Source organism: Microtus pennsylvanicus, chromosome 18 (assembly GCF_037038515.1).
Source record: "Microtus pennsylvanicus isolate mMicPen1 chromosome 18, mMicPen1.hap1, whole genome shotgun sequence".
Classification (NCBI taxonomy): domain Eukaryota; kingdom Metazoa; phylum Chordata; class Mammalia; order Rodentia; family Cricetidae; genus Microtus; species Microtus pennsylvanicus.
The window spans coordinates 6,439,568-6,454,032 of NC_134596.1; the positions used below are offsets into that span (position 1 = coordinate 6,439,568).

General features: G+C 42.8%; 1 protein-coding gene across 2 annotated transcripts in view; it reads right to left on the bottom strand.

The window, feature by feature from the left end:
- Nucleotides 1-14,465, bottom strand: part of Nell1 (neural EGFL like 1) — a 793,214-nt gene that overhangs the window by 30,719 nt on the left and 748,030 nt on the right. The window lies entirely within an intron of this gene.

Here is a 14,465-nt window from a genome sequence, read left to right on the forward strand (position 1 = left end):
CCAGAGAGAAAAACAAGAGCTGATATGGGCAAAGCAGCATTCTAAGTTGCTGAGTTCCCTACTGTCTGCTGTGAAAAAGTCCTACCTCTATATCAACATCAAATCTGTCTAAAATCAATACAACTCTGACCAGTGAAGAGGACGAATAGAAAATCTATTAAAATTGAAATACTCGCTATCTAAAGAGAGTTCCACACCCACAGAAGCCTTGGTATCGATGCCAAAAGTGTTATAAGATTTATGTGTTTTCATATGTCTGCTCATGCGTGGGAGGTAGATTGCTTTCTGTTACAAGGGCATCCTAACACACATCCAGAACACAGGCACACGAAGTTCATCAGGACGGTCATAGTATTATCGAGACCATTCACTGAAATTTCATTCTTTGAGCAAAGGACTTACTTCTTTCCTGATCGCCAGCTTAACATCGCTTCCAACTACTTGACACTTGTATGTCTGTTCCGCTCCGAACATTCTCTCTACCATCCATACCCACTTGGATCGGTAGGACCCAGTTGTCCCTTTCTGGCGTATCTGTCACAAAATATTCTTGAGAGCCTTTTGCCTACTAAGAAATGTATAAATAATAATTATACTTGAATGTGGTTTGAGCTGCATTGAAAGAAACCCTTGAAATTGCTTCTCAGCTTCTTGGCTGAGGTGAAGTATTGAAGAAACCTTTGCCCTTTGATACCCTGCTTTCTTTCTAGCAAAATAACTAATTAGCTACACATAATACTTCCCAAGATCTTGTCCATTTCCAAGTTTATATGTCTACTTTCAGCTGTGTGGTGTAGAACATTTCATATATAGTCTAGTAAATAAAGCTTGCCTGAGGATCAGAAAAGTAAAACAGCCCCATTGGCCAGCTTACAGACTAAGCAGTGGTGAAACATACCTTTAATCCCAGTAACCACACTAGTTTGCCACAGAAACCGGGTGGTGCATACCTTTAATCCCAGTGGTACACACCTTTAATCTCAGCCCTAGAGAGGAATATAAAATGGAAAAAGACAGCTCTCAGCCTCAGTCTCATTCTGAGATTGCTGGAGGCAGGATCGCCATTTAGGACTGAGGTTGAGATAAGTCCTTTTCGGATCTTCAAGTTCAATCTCAATTTCTGTCTCTGAGTTTTTATAAATTGTGCTTCATTGTAGAGTTTTAAGTCAAGCATTAGAGAACTTGTAATAACATATAAAAGTCAAATGTAAATAAAGGAAAGAATCTATACTTGGGAACAATAAATGGATTCCCTAGGTTTTACCTGGACATAGTGACTCATGTATAGAGTAGTAGCAGTTGGGAAACTGAGGCAGAGGGACTATTATTAGTTATATGACAGCATGGGATGCATAAAAAGACTGTTTTTTAAAATGACAAATGGTAACAACAAAAGCAGAGAGATTTCAGCAGTTTCCTTTGAACCTTTAACAATTAGTGAAACAATTCTAGTCTCTACTGGCCATTGGCAAGCCAGTGTCAGCGAGAGAAGACATGCTTTTCTTGTCTACATTATGTCTGCAGCCAAATAATCTTTAATGACAGATGCATGTAGGGAACCAGGCATGGTGAAGCCACACTAACCCTTGATCTGACGGAGCAGTCTCTGAAGCATGCTGTCAGGTGAGGGGTTATTTCTTTTCTTTCCTAGGTCAGGGGAGAGTCTTAGACACAGATAGGTTATAAAGACTTTTGTAAGAATTGCCCTTAGAAGGTAAGGAACATAGAGACATTTCTACTGGTGAGCTTCCAAAGACTGTTGTCAATCCAGCAACAGAACTGTGTGAGAGCTGGCATGGATTCAGAGACTGTTGTTGTTCATTGTGGTCTTTAACTTCTGGTGGACAGGCAAGATTCTTCTAAAATGGCCTTCCTAATAGAACCTTCAGGACATTGTTCAAAGGTACGAATTTGGATTGCCACCCCAATAAGGGAAATGACTGGTGTCAATCTAGCAAGAAAGTAAATAAAATCTTCAAGAGCTTCTGGTGGTTTTGCTGGGAGAATTTCATCTCTTTAGATAATTTTTCTATTTGTATTTCTGCTCTTATAGAATTCCAGTTGTCATCTGATTTGATAAAATAGCTCTTGGGGTGCCTTTTACATGGAAAAAGATGTTGTTTGGAAAGACCTAGAAGGCTTTTGTAGGAAAAGGGGAAATTAAAGCACAAAGGTGGATATCTGATCCAGATTCACTCATATTCAGAGAACACCCCACCTCTCGGCTAATTCTCTCTGGAAATGCACCCACTCACACATGCACACAAAGACATGTCTCCCCGATTCCCTAGGGAATTTACAGTCCAGTCAATTACCGATCAAAATTAACTATCCCACAGGGTTGGCATCCCTTGTGAAGTACTTCTGAGTTGGTGGAGCTATGTGACACATTAAAAATGGTTACTTCTACAAAAGACATCAAGTGATTTCACACATCACAAAATTTTAACTTAGGGAGAAACTTCTTACAAGGAAGGTTTCAACACTCTCAACTCCTCCATCACAATGCAGTCTACGGCCTTTCCGTCTCCTTTATCCTCGTTTCCCACCCTTACATCCATATATCAGGCATTTGTTTGGGTTTAGAGTGTCACCCCCCTCCCCCCACCACACACACCTAGACACAAATAACTAGCTCCCATTAGGGGTGTTTCCACACTGTCTGCTGTTGCTCCCTGGAGCATTTACCACCCCTGCGCTTTGCCTGGAAACACTGTCACCCTTGATATGACCTTCACTTCCTTTGCTTTCTTATCCTTCAAGGGAAACACCATGCTACATCCCCTTGCTTCAACCTCCCTGTCTTTAAACATTACATATCTGGCCGGCCCACAGTGTAACCTTCACCAATCTCTGCCTGTCTCCTTTCTCTGCCACTTAGACTTCAAAAAGGACTCAAAGTTTAATGATGATTTTTTTTTCTTTTTTGCCCACAGTGCTCTCTTTGATGTGAGTAAAGCGGTTTAAGATTCTCATAAAGCCACAGGTAAACATTTCACAGCAGCAGGAGTAACCTCAAACTAAAGCAAACAACTCAATATCCCTCCCAAGGAAGCTGCAGATGCTGGTGTCTCAATGGCTGCTTAGACACGATCTTTGCCTCTAAAGCATTTAAGCCAGAAGTTTCTGTAATGAAACAATTGTTCCTACGGAGCCTCAAGAGGCAAGAAGCTGACAACTGCATAAGATTCAACACTAAGAATTCACCAGGAACTGGGAAAAGAAGGCAGATGACTCTCCCTGGAGAAAAGTTACATATCTCCAGGCAGAAAGTACCGAGGAATCAGAACGGCAGCTGGAAATGCTGACTCCGGGACCTGCCGTTTTCACAGTGGCTGTTACTCTGGAGAGGGTCAGCATCTTTCTGAGATCCCCAGGAAAGTATCCGCTCATGCCCTCTGTGAATTGTAAGCCCAGATGCGCATGCGCAGTCAGTGCTCCAGCCTCCTCTGGAGGGGCTCAGTGGAAATCCCACAGCAGGGGTTAGCAGAACAGAGAGGGCATCAGCATTAGCCACCAGGGCTCATCCAAACCCCAAACACGGAGTTCTTTATGTGGAGTGGGTAAAATTTACATTTCTAAGAACCTCGGGTAAAAGTGAACAGTGCTGCCTAGAGGGTCACACTTCCGAAATCACAACCATAATCTATACGGGACATTTCATATATAGGAAATAAGTCTTCACTGTGCTCCCACTTACTCTTTTCTCACTAGTAGAACCATCTGACTACTTAGGAAGAAAGCAAAACCTTCACTTAGCCCTTTTAAAGAGGCACCACACCCTGGAAATTCCATTACAAGAGAGGGTGAGGCAGGAGGATTGAGAGATTCAGGCTGCCAATTGGGTACCGCCAGGATACGTGAGCCCACACGATGAGAGTCTGTGTTCAAAAAAACAGATAAATAAAAATAAAAGAGAAACAAAACCCTAAAAATTTATACTAAAGAAAACTTGCTAGCAACATTCTTTATAATCCTATAATTAAAAAAACTCAAAATATAGCTTCTGATGGTTGATCCTTAGAGACGCAACATTCATAGGAGAAGAAAGCACTAAAGAAAACCCTAACCACACTGGCAAGCGCTGTCTTGGTCTGTGCTTTTTTTCGTTGGGTAATACCCAAACAATTCCTGGGCTGCACACCCAGCCCAGCTCCATTAAGGATTCCTCATAGCTTCCCCTTCTTCTGACCTCCCATTGGGTGGGATATCACATCCCAAAATGTTCACCTCTAGCCTCCATAGCTCTGTATCACATAAGCTCTTCCTATGCCCAGAGTCTGACTCAGCATGTTCCTTCTAGAGACCTTTGAGATGCTATGTTCTGATGTATAAAAATATTTTTAAGTCTTAGTCAGCCAACATGGATAAGAGCAGCTCTCTGAAGGCTGATGAATCTGATTGTATAGAAAGAATGTCTCAGTTAGGGTTTCTATTACTGAGAAAAGACACCATGACCCAATAATTCTTATAAAGGAAATCATTACATCGGGGCTGTCTTATAGTCCAGAGATTTAGTTCATTTTCATCATGGTAGGAAGCATGAAGGCATGCAGGCAGACACCGTGCTAGAGGAGTTGAGGGGTCTACATCACATTCCATGGGCAGCAGGAAGTGAACTGAGAACAACTAGACCTGCTTTGAGCATTTGATATCTCAACACCAGCTTTTTGGAAATGCCCTTCCTCCTACAAAGCCACATCTACTCCAACAAGGTCACACACCTCCTAACAGTGGCATTGCTTATGGGTCCATTTGATTCATGTCACCAGAGGAGACACAATTAACATTCTGTGCAAAGCAGAATCACAAGTGTCCAAAGTATGAGTATGGAACCATTTATCTCACGGAAAAGCCAATATACCATGTCAGGAAGCCAGAACTCAGCACAGAACCTGAATGACTCATATTAAATGATCACATCAACAAAGGAAGTAGTAGATACACAGCCATAGATTGCCATGACTTCCTTCTAAGAAAGCTCAACTTACAATTAAAAAAAAATCTGATTTTTACACAGCAGCTTCTGCACTCAACAAATCTTTGCTGTAGACCTAGTAAAGAAATGTCTTCAGAAGATGCTTATGATTCAACATCACTGCCTGAGTAAGGCTTTCTAGAAAGTTCCAAGAATTAGCACTAAGTCATAAGATTTCAATGAGTGCTCTCTACATAGGGAATCGCTCTCCTACAGAGATGGTTCCCATACCGTTTATTCAGTCCCAAATGGCTAACTCTAAATGTACGGATAAGCAAAACTTGATGGATTCTGTAGGTTTTATGTCTGTGTGTTTGTCTGTGTAAGAATAACCAGTAACAAAAGAAGAAGAGTCTTAAGAGATAATAGATGGAGACTCAAGAGGAGTTGGAGGGAGGCAGCAAAAGGGGTAGATATGATAAAGAACAAAACATTAAAATTCTCAAAAAAATTTCACAAACTGGCTGGGAAATGAAAGAGATTTTAGGCCAGATCAATTTGGGGACATTCATAATCCACAGGGAAGACTCAGCTTATTTCTTCATTAGATGGTCATTATGTAAATCACTTTCTGACAGAATTAGTCTAAGCATAAGTGAGTCCAGGAATGGCAAGCTCTTACAGCATTAAATAGTGTATGGATTTTAGATATTACTTATAGATTTTTTTGTATTTTTTACCTGTGAGTCCAACTGTTTACATGCCACATGTTATGGCTGTTCTCTTGTCTGAGTTGATTCTTTTCTTCCCTAATTGCCACCATATTTTATAGTGCCAATTACATCATTTTACAGTGAACTCTAGTTTGTATAAGAAGGCCAGTGCTTGCTTCCTGGGTGATTTTTATTTTCAACTTCCAAGTTTTAATATTCCTGAGAGATGAGTTCTCTGCACCATCCATCTCACCACCTTAATACTGCTTTATGGATATGGATATTATATATGCAGGTGTGTATGTATATATACGTATGCATAAATGCATATGTACATGCAGATGCATACATTTGTGTGTGTGCACGTGCATATATGAGCTCACATATACACACTGACATCCTAATGGTCCCCTCTATTTTTATTCATATGGTTGCCATCTGATAAGAACTGAGCCCCAGCCTCCCCATATTCTCTGCCCTGCTCATGGCCATTGCTAGCTACTATGACCATTAGAAAGATGTTTCAATAGCATGGAAATTGATCCCAAATCTATACTAACCAGAAACAGAGATAGTGGTCTTAAATGACCCCTAAAAGCTCATGCGCTAAAGGCTTGGACCACATGCAACAGTGTTTGGGAGTGTAGCCTTTAAGAGGTGACTGGATCATCGGGATTTTGACCTAATCAACACATCAATCCATTTCTGGATTCTGACCCAAATGGGCCAATTGGGAGGTACTGGAGGCCTGGCTGAAGGAAGTAGACCATTGAGGTCCTTCCCTTGACAGATGTAAGTTGCCCAGCCATTTCTTACACCTCTCTTTCTTGTCTGCTCCCTTGCCAGCATAAGGTGACCAGTTTTCTCCATCGCATGATTCCCACCATGATGGACCATGTTATGGACCTAAAAATGGGCCATAAAGGCCATGCTATGGACCTAAAGGCAATGGACTTGGCCAACCATGGACCAAAGCCTCTAAAACCTTCCTCCTCAGGTATCCTGTCCCAGAAGCACAAAGCTGAATAACATAGGGCGTCTGACAGGATAGACCTGAGAGTGAACTAGAGACCCTATTAAGATTCTATGAAATGCCTGGTTTTCGTTCCAGTGTTCAACAACACACGGACTTGCAATGCTAGCCTGTTCATCCAAGTGACTGCCGAGCTTGGGTATGACTGACTTTGCTCCAATGTCACGTGTAAAGTGTTTATCACTGAAATGAGGAAGAGAACTGGTCTTTTCAGGGAAGTCTCTACAACACATCTTGTCTACTCGTCATGCTTCCCAACCCCAGGTTTATACACAAGTGACTGGATTGTCGAGAGAATAGCAGCTTCCAAGGGGGGTGACGGGATTCATTCATCTGATTCATCAGCGGTAGATAACTCCACTGTCAGGTCTTTGGAGGGCACACAGAGAGCCAGAAACCAATGGGAAGCATCTTCTCAACCTCTCTAACTGGGTGCTGGCGTCATCGATCCATCCTGTGTCTGCCTTTACCTACTTGGCCTCTTAGTTTATCTGAAAACATTTATAAACAGCTAACATGCATCGAAATGCCACAATACCTCTGACTAATTACGGATGTGCTAACTAAAACTTTAGTAAGGAATTACAGAAGAACCTTCCCTAGTTGTTTGTTCCTTGTTATGTGGTGACAGTGGGTGCACAGCTGTACATGCAGTTGTACTGTTTATAGTGACCACAGAGCAGAGCACAGCATGCGGCCTTCTTCATTCTATGGTGTCCTGAGGAGAAGGGAGTAACAAAAGGTTGGTAGCTGCCTCCTGTTGGGAGAATAACTGTCTTCTTCCAGTGTACCTCAACAAAAATGGATTTTGGTGGGTTCTGAAGATTTTGTTTATTAATTATTATAAGGCATTCCCAACATGATTTAACTTAATATAGATATGCAGGTGTAAAGAACATGCCAAAATGCTGTAGGGATGAAAAACTGTTCAATAATATAAGACTTATCTGGTAAATTCTGTTATAAACTGTAATAAATAAACAGATGTAGGTTTACACAATATGGCTTTTTAAATACTATTCTCATTCATAGAGAACATCTATGACAATGATTTGATGTGAAATTGGGCATCCTTTCTTGTCTCTTGAGGATGTTTTAAAAGACCACTGCAGTCCAGGTCCCAAGCAAGACCAACTGAGAGTAATTCTCCTGATTATGCTGCTAGACCATACACATTGTTAAAAAGGAACATGAGATCTCATATAAAATGAGTTTGGAAATCTTAGGTTTGGAGAGTAGGATTTGATTGGAACTATGGCTGGTAGAAATGGGGTGCAGGATAATCAGAGGGAAATGCATAAACAGAGAGTAACACACTGAGGAAGAATGGAAGAAGCACTTGAGCAGGCTGGCGCATCAATGGAAAGCATGACAAATATGAAAGAAAAAATCAAGGTCCATAAAGCAGGACTGAGAATATGGTGACAACAGTGATTGAAAGGTGGAGGGGAAGTGAAACTTTCAAAGTATCTAAAGCACATATATTTCTGCAAGCTATCATTAAAGATATAGTGTTTCTCCTAATTTCTTGGTGATGTTGACCACCATATATGAATGGAAAGGGAGACTCTAGGCTGGACCAATGGTTCGCCAATAAAGTGACTGCCCTACAAACAATGAGGAACTGAGTCCTGATCCCTAGTGCACATGTAAAATCATGGCACAGTGATCCATGTGCATAATCCCAATGCTGGGGTGAGGCAGAGATGGAAGGAACCCTGCAGCTCATTGGCCAACCAGATAGTTGCATTGCTCAAGGTTCAGTGAAAAACCCAGTTCAAATAGTAAGAAAGGTGATCACAGAAGACAGCCAGCCATCAATGCCTGTCTGCTGCACACCTGCACATACCCATGTACAAATCTACACCTTCACAGCCACACACACACATGCACAATACACATCTCCACACTGCACACACGCACATCTCCATACCTGCACACATGCATGCACACACGCACATCTCCATACCTGCACACATGCATGCACACACGCACATCTCCATACCTGCACACATGCATGCACACACGCTCATCTCCATACCTGCACACATGCATGCACACATGCACAACTCCATACCTGCACACATGCATGCACACACGCTCATCTCCATACCTTACACATGCATGCACAATACACATCTCCATACCTGCACACAAACATGCACACATGCACATTTCCACACTGCACACATGCATGCACATATGCACATCTCCATACCTCACACATACATGCACAATACACATCTCCACACTGCACACATACATGGACACATGCACATCTTCATGCTTGCACACACACCACACACATGCACACATACACATTCTACATCTGTACACACTTATACATCTCCACACCTACACACACACATGCATATCTCCACAACTGCACACACATATGCATGTCTCCACAACTGCACACACACACGCACATCTCCATACCTGAACACACGCATGCGCATCTCCACACCTGCACACACTCACCCACATCTCCACATACCTACATCTGCACACACTCATCCACATCTCCACATAGCTACATCTGCACACACTCACCCACATCTCCACATACCTACATCTGCACACACTCATCCACATCTCCACATACCTACATCTGTACTCACTCATCCACATCTCCACATACCTACATCTGCACATACTCATCCACATCTCCGCATCTGCACACACTCATCCACATCTCCACATAGCTACATCTGCACACACTCACCCACATCTCCACATAGCTACATCTGTACTCACTCATCCACATCTCCACATACCTACATCTGTACTCACTCATCCACATCTCCACATACCTACATCTGCACACACTCATCCACATCTCCACATCTGCACACACTCATCCACATCTCCACATAGCTACATCTGCACACACTCATCCACATCTCCACATACCTACATCTGCACACACTCATCCACATCTCCACATTCCTACATCTGCACACACTCATCCACATCTCCACATACCTACATCTGCACACACTCACCCACATCTCCACATACCTACATCTGCACACACTCACCCACATCTCCACATAGCTACATCTGCACTCACTCATCCACATCTCCACATACCTACATCTGCACACACTCACCCACATCTCCACATACCTACATCTGCACACACTCACCCACATCTCCACATTCCTACATCTGCACTCACTCATCCACATCTCCACATACCTACATCTGCACACACTCACCCACATCTCCACATCTGCACACACTCATCCACATCTCCACATAGCTACATCTGCACACACTCACCCACATCTCCACATTCCTACATCTGCACACACTCATCCACATCTCCACATTCCTACATCTGCACACACTCACCCACATCTCCACATACCTACATCTGCACACACTCACCCACATCCCCACATCTGCACACACTCATCCACATCTCCACATACCTACATCTGCACACACTCACCCACATCTCCACATAGCTACACCTGCACACACTCATCCACATCTCCACATACCTACATCTGCACACACTCACCCACATCTCCACACCTGCACACACTCATCCACATCTCCACATAGCTACATCTGCACACACTCATCCACATCTCCACACCTGTACACACTCATCCACATCTCCACATAGCTACATCTGCACACACTCATCCACATCTCCACATACCTACATCTGCACACACTCATCCACATCTCCACACCTGCACACACTCATCCACATCTCCACACCTGCACACACTCATCCACATCTCCACATACCTACATCTGCACACACACATGCAATCTCCATACCTGAACACACGCATGCACAAAATGCATCTGCACAGAGACATCCACACATACACGCAAATATGTACACATACACACACAAACATGGAGCTGCTTACAACTTCCACATTAGAACTACTAATCACAGACGCCTATACTCCATGAAAACATAGTGTCACTGCAGGCCACTGGTACCTTCTGCTAACACTAATACAGTATCTGTGGGTCCTTGTCTTCTGGCATCCCTGTACAAACGAACAACACACAGAACAACTGTCACCAACAACTCTCCTGTGTATGATGACTCTGCTTCTATAATGCCTGGCACATTAATTCTTAGGCCACATGATCTGCTTTGGGAAAAGGCAAATCTTGAATATTTTTATAGATAACAATACATCTTGTATGAATGCTATTCTTTATTGTGTCAACAGTGTAGAGTTTTTGATCAAGTGAATATATCAGGTGTTATTATTGCCATCTGACAAAAAAAAAACAGCATAGAATAATGAGCCCATTCTTCTAAAAGCCCAAATGGCTGCATTTTCAGATTCTAAAGCTTGTGTTTCTGCCATTGTCTGGAAGGGAAAGCATAGCTGAGTCCATTTTGCAAAAACCATCTTTTTTATTTTAAAGGTTGTTTTAGGAATTGCCTATTCTTTTAAATGTAAGTATTAGTGGTTTGTGCTATTTAGGGCTTATTCAGGTGTGATAATTTTCACTGCCAGTAAGCTCTGTTATTATGATTCTGAGCTTTCAGTTCATAAATCCCTCAAGAACAGACATCGCCACTTGTTCACAGTGAAATCCCTGGAAGGTATGATGCAGGGTTGGTATGGTGGGAGGTCCCAGTGAATTTCTTTTCTGAAATGTCTCACGTGGTTAGACAGAATCTAACATCTTTTGCCCTGCAGAACAATCTATGGACCTAGCTTATATCCCATGCTAAATAGAAAATGTAGCTGACCTCATGTATTTTGAACGCCTGTTCCTTTCACTCATTTGACACAGCTGTATTCAATACTGGATTTTTCTAGAGGTCATGGCTATAGTATTGAAAGACAGACAAGATCTTGTCTCACAAGAACATGTATGTTTGACTCAAGAGACTATAAGAAATATGCTTGCTCATGTGCTAAAGAGTATTTAAGATATAAATATATAGTATAGCGAAGTGCTTGCGGAAAATAAAAAGACGGCGACTTGAATAATAGTCAAACTGGCTCTCCCTAAGGAAAATATTTGACATGAGGCCTAATGAATGAGGCAGCAATGCCAAGTGCCAGAGAGGACAAGGAAGACAAACCAGGGATTAGGAGGCACTCACTGCCATGTTGCAGACCTGGAAAGAGCAAGCAGGTTAGCACACCAAGAAAACGAAGCCAGAATGTAGGTAGGGACAATCCACCTAAAAGCAAGACAAGCATGAGAAGTTGCTTATAGAGAAGGCAGTACTAAAAATAGGTATGAATGGGAAGATGGCATACCACGATTTACACATTTGTTTGTCTAGAACAAATTCTGAGTCAACCAAATTGCTGTCTGCTATCAAAGAAACACGGAGTGATGGCCAGAATAATGTTCTTTTGTTTTTTTGTAAAAATGAGAGAAAGAAAAATAATTTTGATGAACAATTAAATTTTGAATGACATAAATGAAAACAACCATCCTTTTTTCAAAAAGTCCACTTCAATCAGGAAGTTTCCTGTGCAGAAGAGGAGTCAGTCCATGGATGAAGCAAGGGTAGGCATGAGCTCATATACATATGTACACACACAAGCATTCTTGTGCACACCTGTGAATGTGCATACAAGCCACTCAGACTGGAAGACAGAGACAAACACTGGGACTGTAAATGTCAACCTGCTGATGATCACATCAGAACATATGCACACAGTGACTGTCTTGTGCATCCATGATGCTGACTCTCTTGACCTAGGTTCAATTTAATCTGATATCAAATAAACCTTGTGACTGGGAGCAAGCAGCCACCCATCTGTGTCAGAGTTTCTTTGGTAGCCGCATACTCTGACTGCATTTCCTGATTTATTGTACTCTGACTACACGAGTTCTCACTGGAAAAGCAGCAGAACAAAGCATGTTTTGAAACTGGAAAGGCAGTATTGAAACAGTCCTGGGTAAAGAGTATAAAATCAGCAGACTAGAGGGCCAATCGTTCCTATGAACACATCAAAGAAGAAAACAGATGAACCTGCACATAAGCCATCACCTGCTTTTCCATCCACAGTGGAGGCATACTATATGCAGAGGTGTGCAGCCCCACGGCTGGTCCAGTCACTTATGATGCTTGAGCCATCTCCTGCCTTCCCATCCATGGTGGAGGCACACCTCATGCAGAGCTGCGCAGCCCCAAGGCTGGTCCAGTCACTTATGATGCTTGAGCCATCTCCTGCCTTCCCATCCACAGTGGAGGCACACTATATGCAGAGGTGTGCAGCCCCACGGCCGGTCCAGTCACTTATGATGCTTGAGCCATCTCCTGCCTTGCCATCCACGGTGGAGGCACACCTCATGCAGAGCTGTGCAGCCCCACGACAGGTCCAGTCATTTATGATGCAGTTTTAACTGGGTGGTTTCTAAAGCTCTCTATAACTAAAATCCAAGCATTTCCTTTATTAATGATATTACATATAACTACCAAAAATTAAATTTGTATTTCAGTTCTCAAAGTTAGTAGATTATATATTAATATTGTCTCTGTCTCCGGGTCTCTGGCACAGCCATTTGGTCTACTGTTTACATAAGCTCTAAACTCTATGTCTTGAGCTGTACAGATACAGAAATGCCGGTAATATGGAGAGAAAGTATGTGAAAACTTAAAGGAAACAATCTCTGTGAAGTTATAAACCATCGCTTCAACAATAATAGGAATGCAGATGAGTGTTAACACAGTGCTGAAATGTCCTGACATTTAAGATAAACACTCATACATGATGACTATTTAACAGATACGAATCCAGTTAGCTATTACAAAGTTTCTAACAATTAGATTTAAACATTATCTCCATTTTACAGATGTAGGTAGCTGAGGCACAGACTAGATACGTGTTTGCCTAAACGAACAGATGCACACAAGTGGAAGAGCTGGAACTGGGCAGCAGCAGTCCACCCCTAGGGGCTATGCCTGTCACTGCGGTCCCCCGTTCATGCCCACAGCAAGAGGACGGCGGAAAGTTACTGCTACATCCCACTGTGCCTCAGCCCATCTTAGCCTCTTGCTGACACTAGGGAAAAGGTTAAAAAGTGCTGATTTTTTTTCAATTTATTTATTTATTAAGGATTTCTGCCTCCTCCCCGCCACCGCCTCCCATTTCCCTCCCCCTCCCCCGATCAATACCTCCTCCCTCATCAGCTCGAAGAGCAATCAGGGTTCCCTGCCCTGTGGGAAGTCCAAGGAGCGCCCACCTCCATCCAGGTCCAGTAAGGTGAGCATCCAAACTGCCTAGGCTCCCCCAAAGCCAGTACGTGCAGTAGGATCACAAACCCATTGCCATCGTTCTTGAGTAGTGCTGATTAAATCACTGCAGTAACATCACGAACTCAGCAGACTACACAGGACCTGAATGAACGGGATTGACCATGGATCTCAAGGAAACAGTTAAGTCCTCCTCAGCTGGGTTTCTTCAAGACGTTAGAGTTCTAAGCTCAAGAACTCTGCCAACTTCCTACACTGAACATGAGCAGAAGTACAGGCGGGATGGTGATTAGTGGTGACATTGTAGGATGTGGTGGCTGTGGCCATAGCAATGACCACAAGGTTAACACAAGATACAGCAGGAGATGGTGACCGTGGCCACAGCAATGACCACAAGGTTAACACAAGATACAGCAGGAGAAGGTGACCGTGGCCACAGCAATGACCACAAGGTTAGTACAAGGTACAGCAGGAGATGGTGGCTGTGGTCACAGCAATGACCACAAGGTTAACACAAGATACAGCAGGAGATGGTGACCGTGGCCACAGCAATGACCACAGGGTTAACACAAGATACAGCATATATAGGCA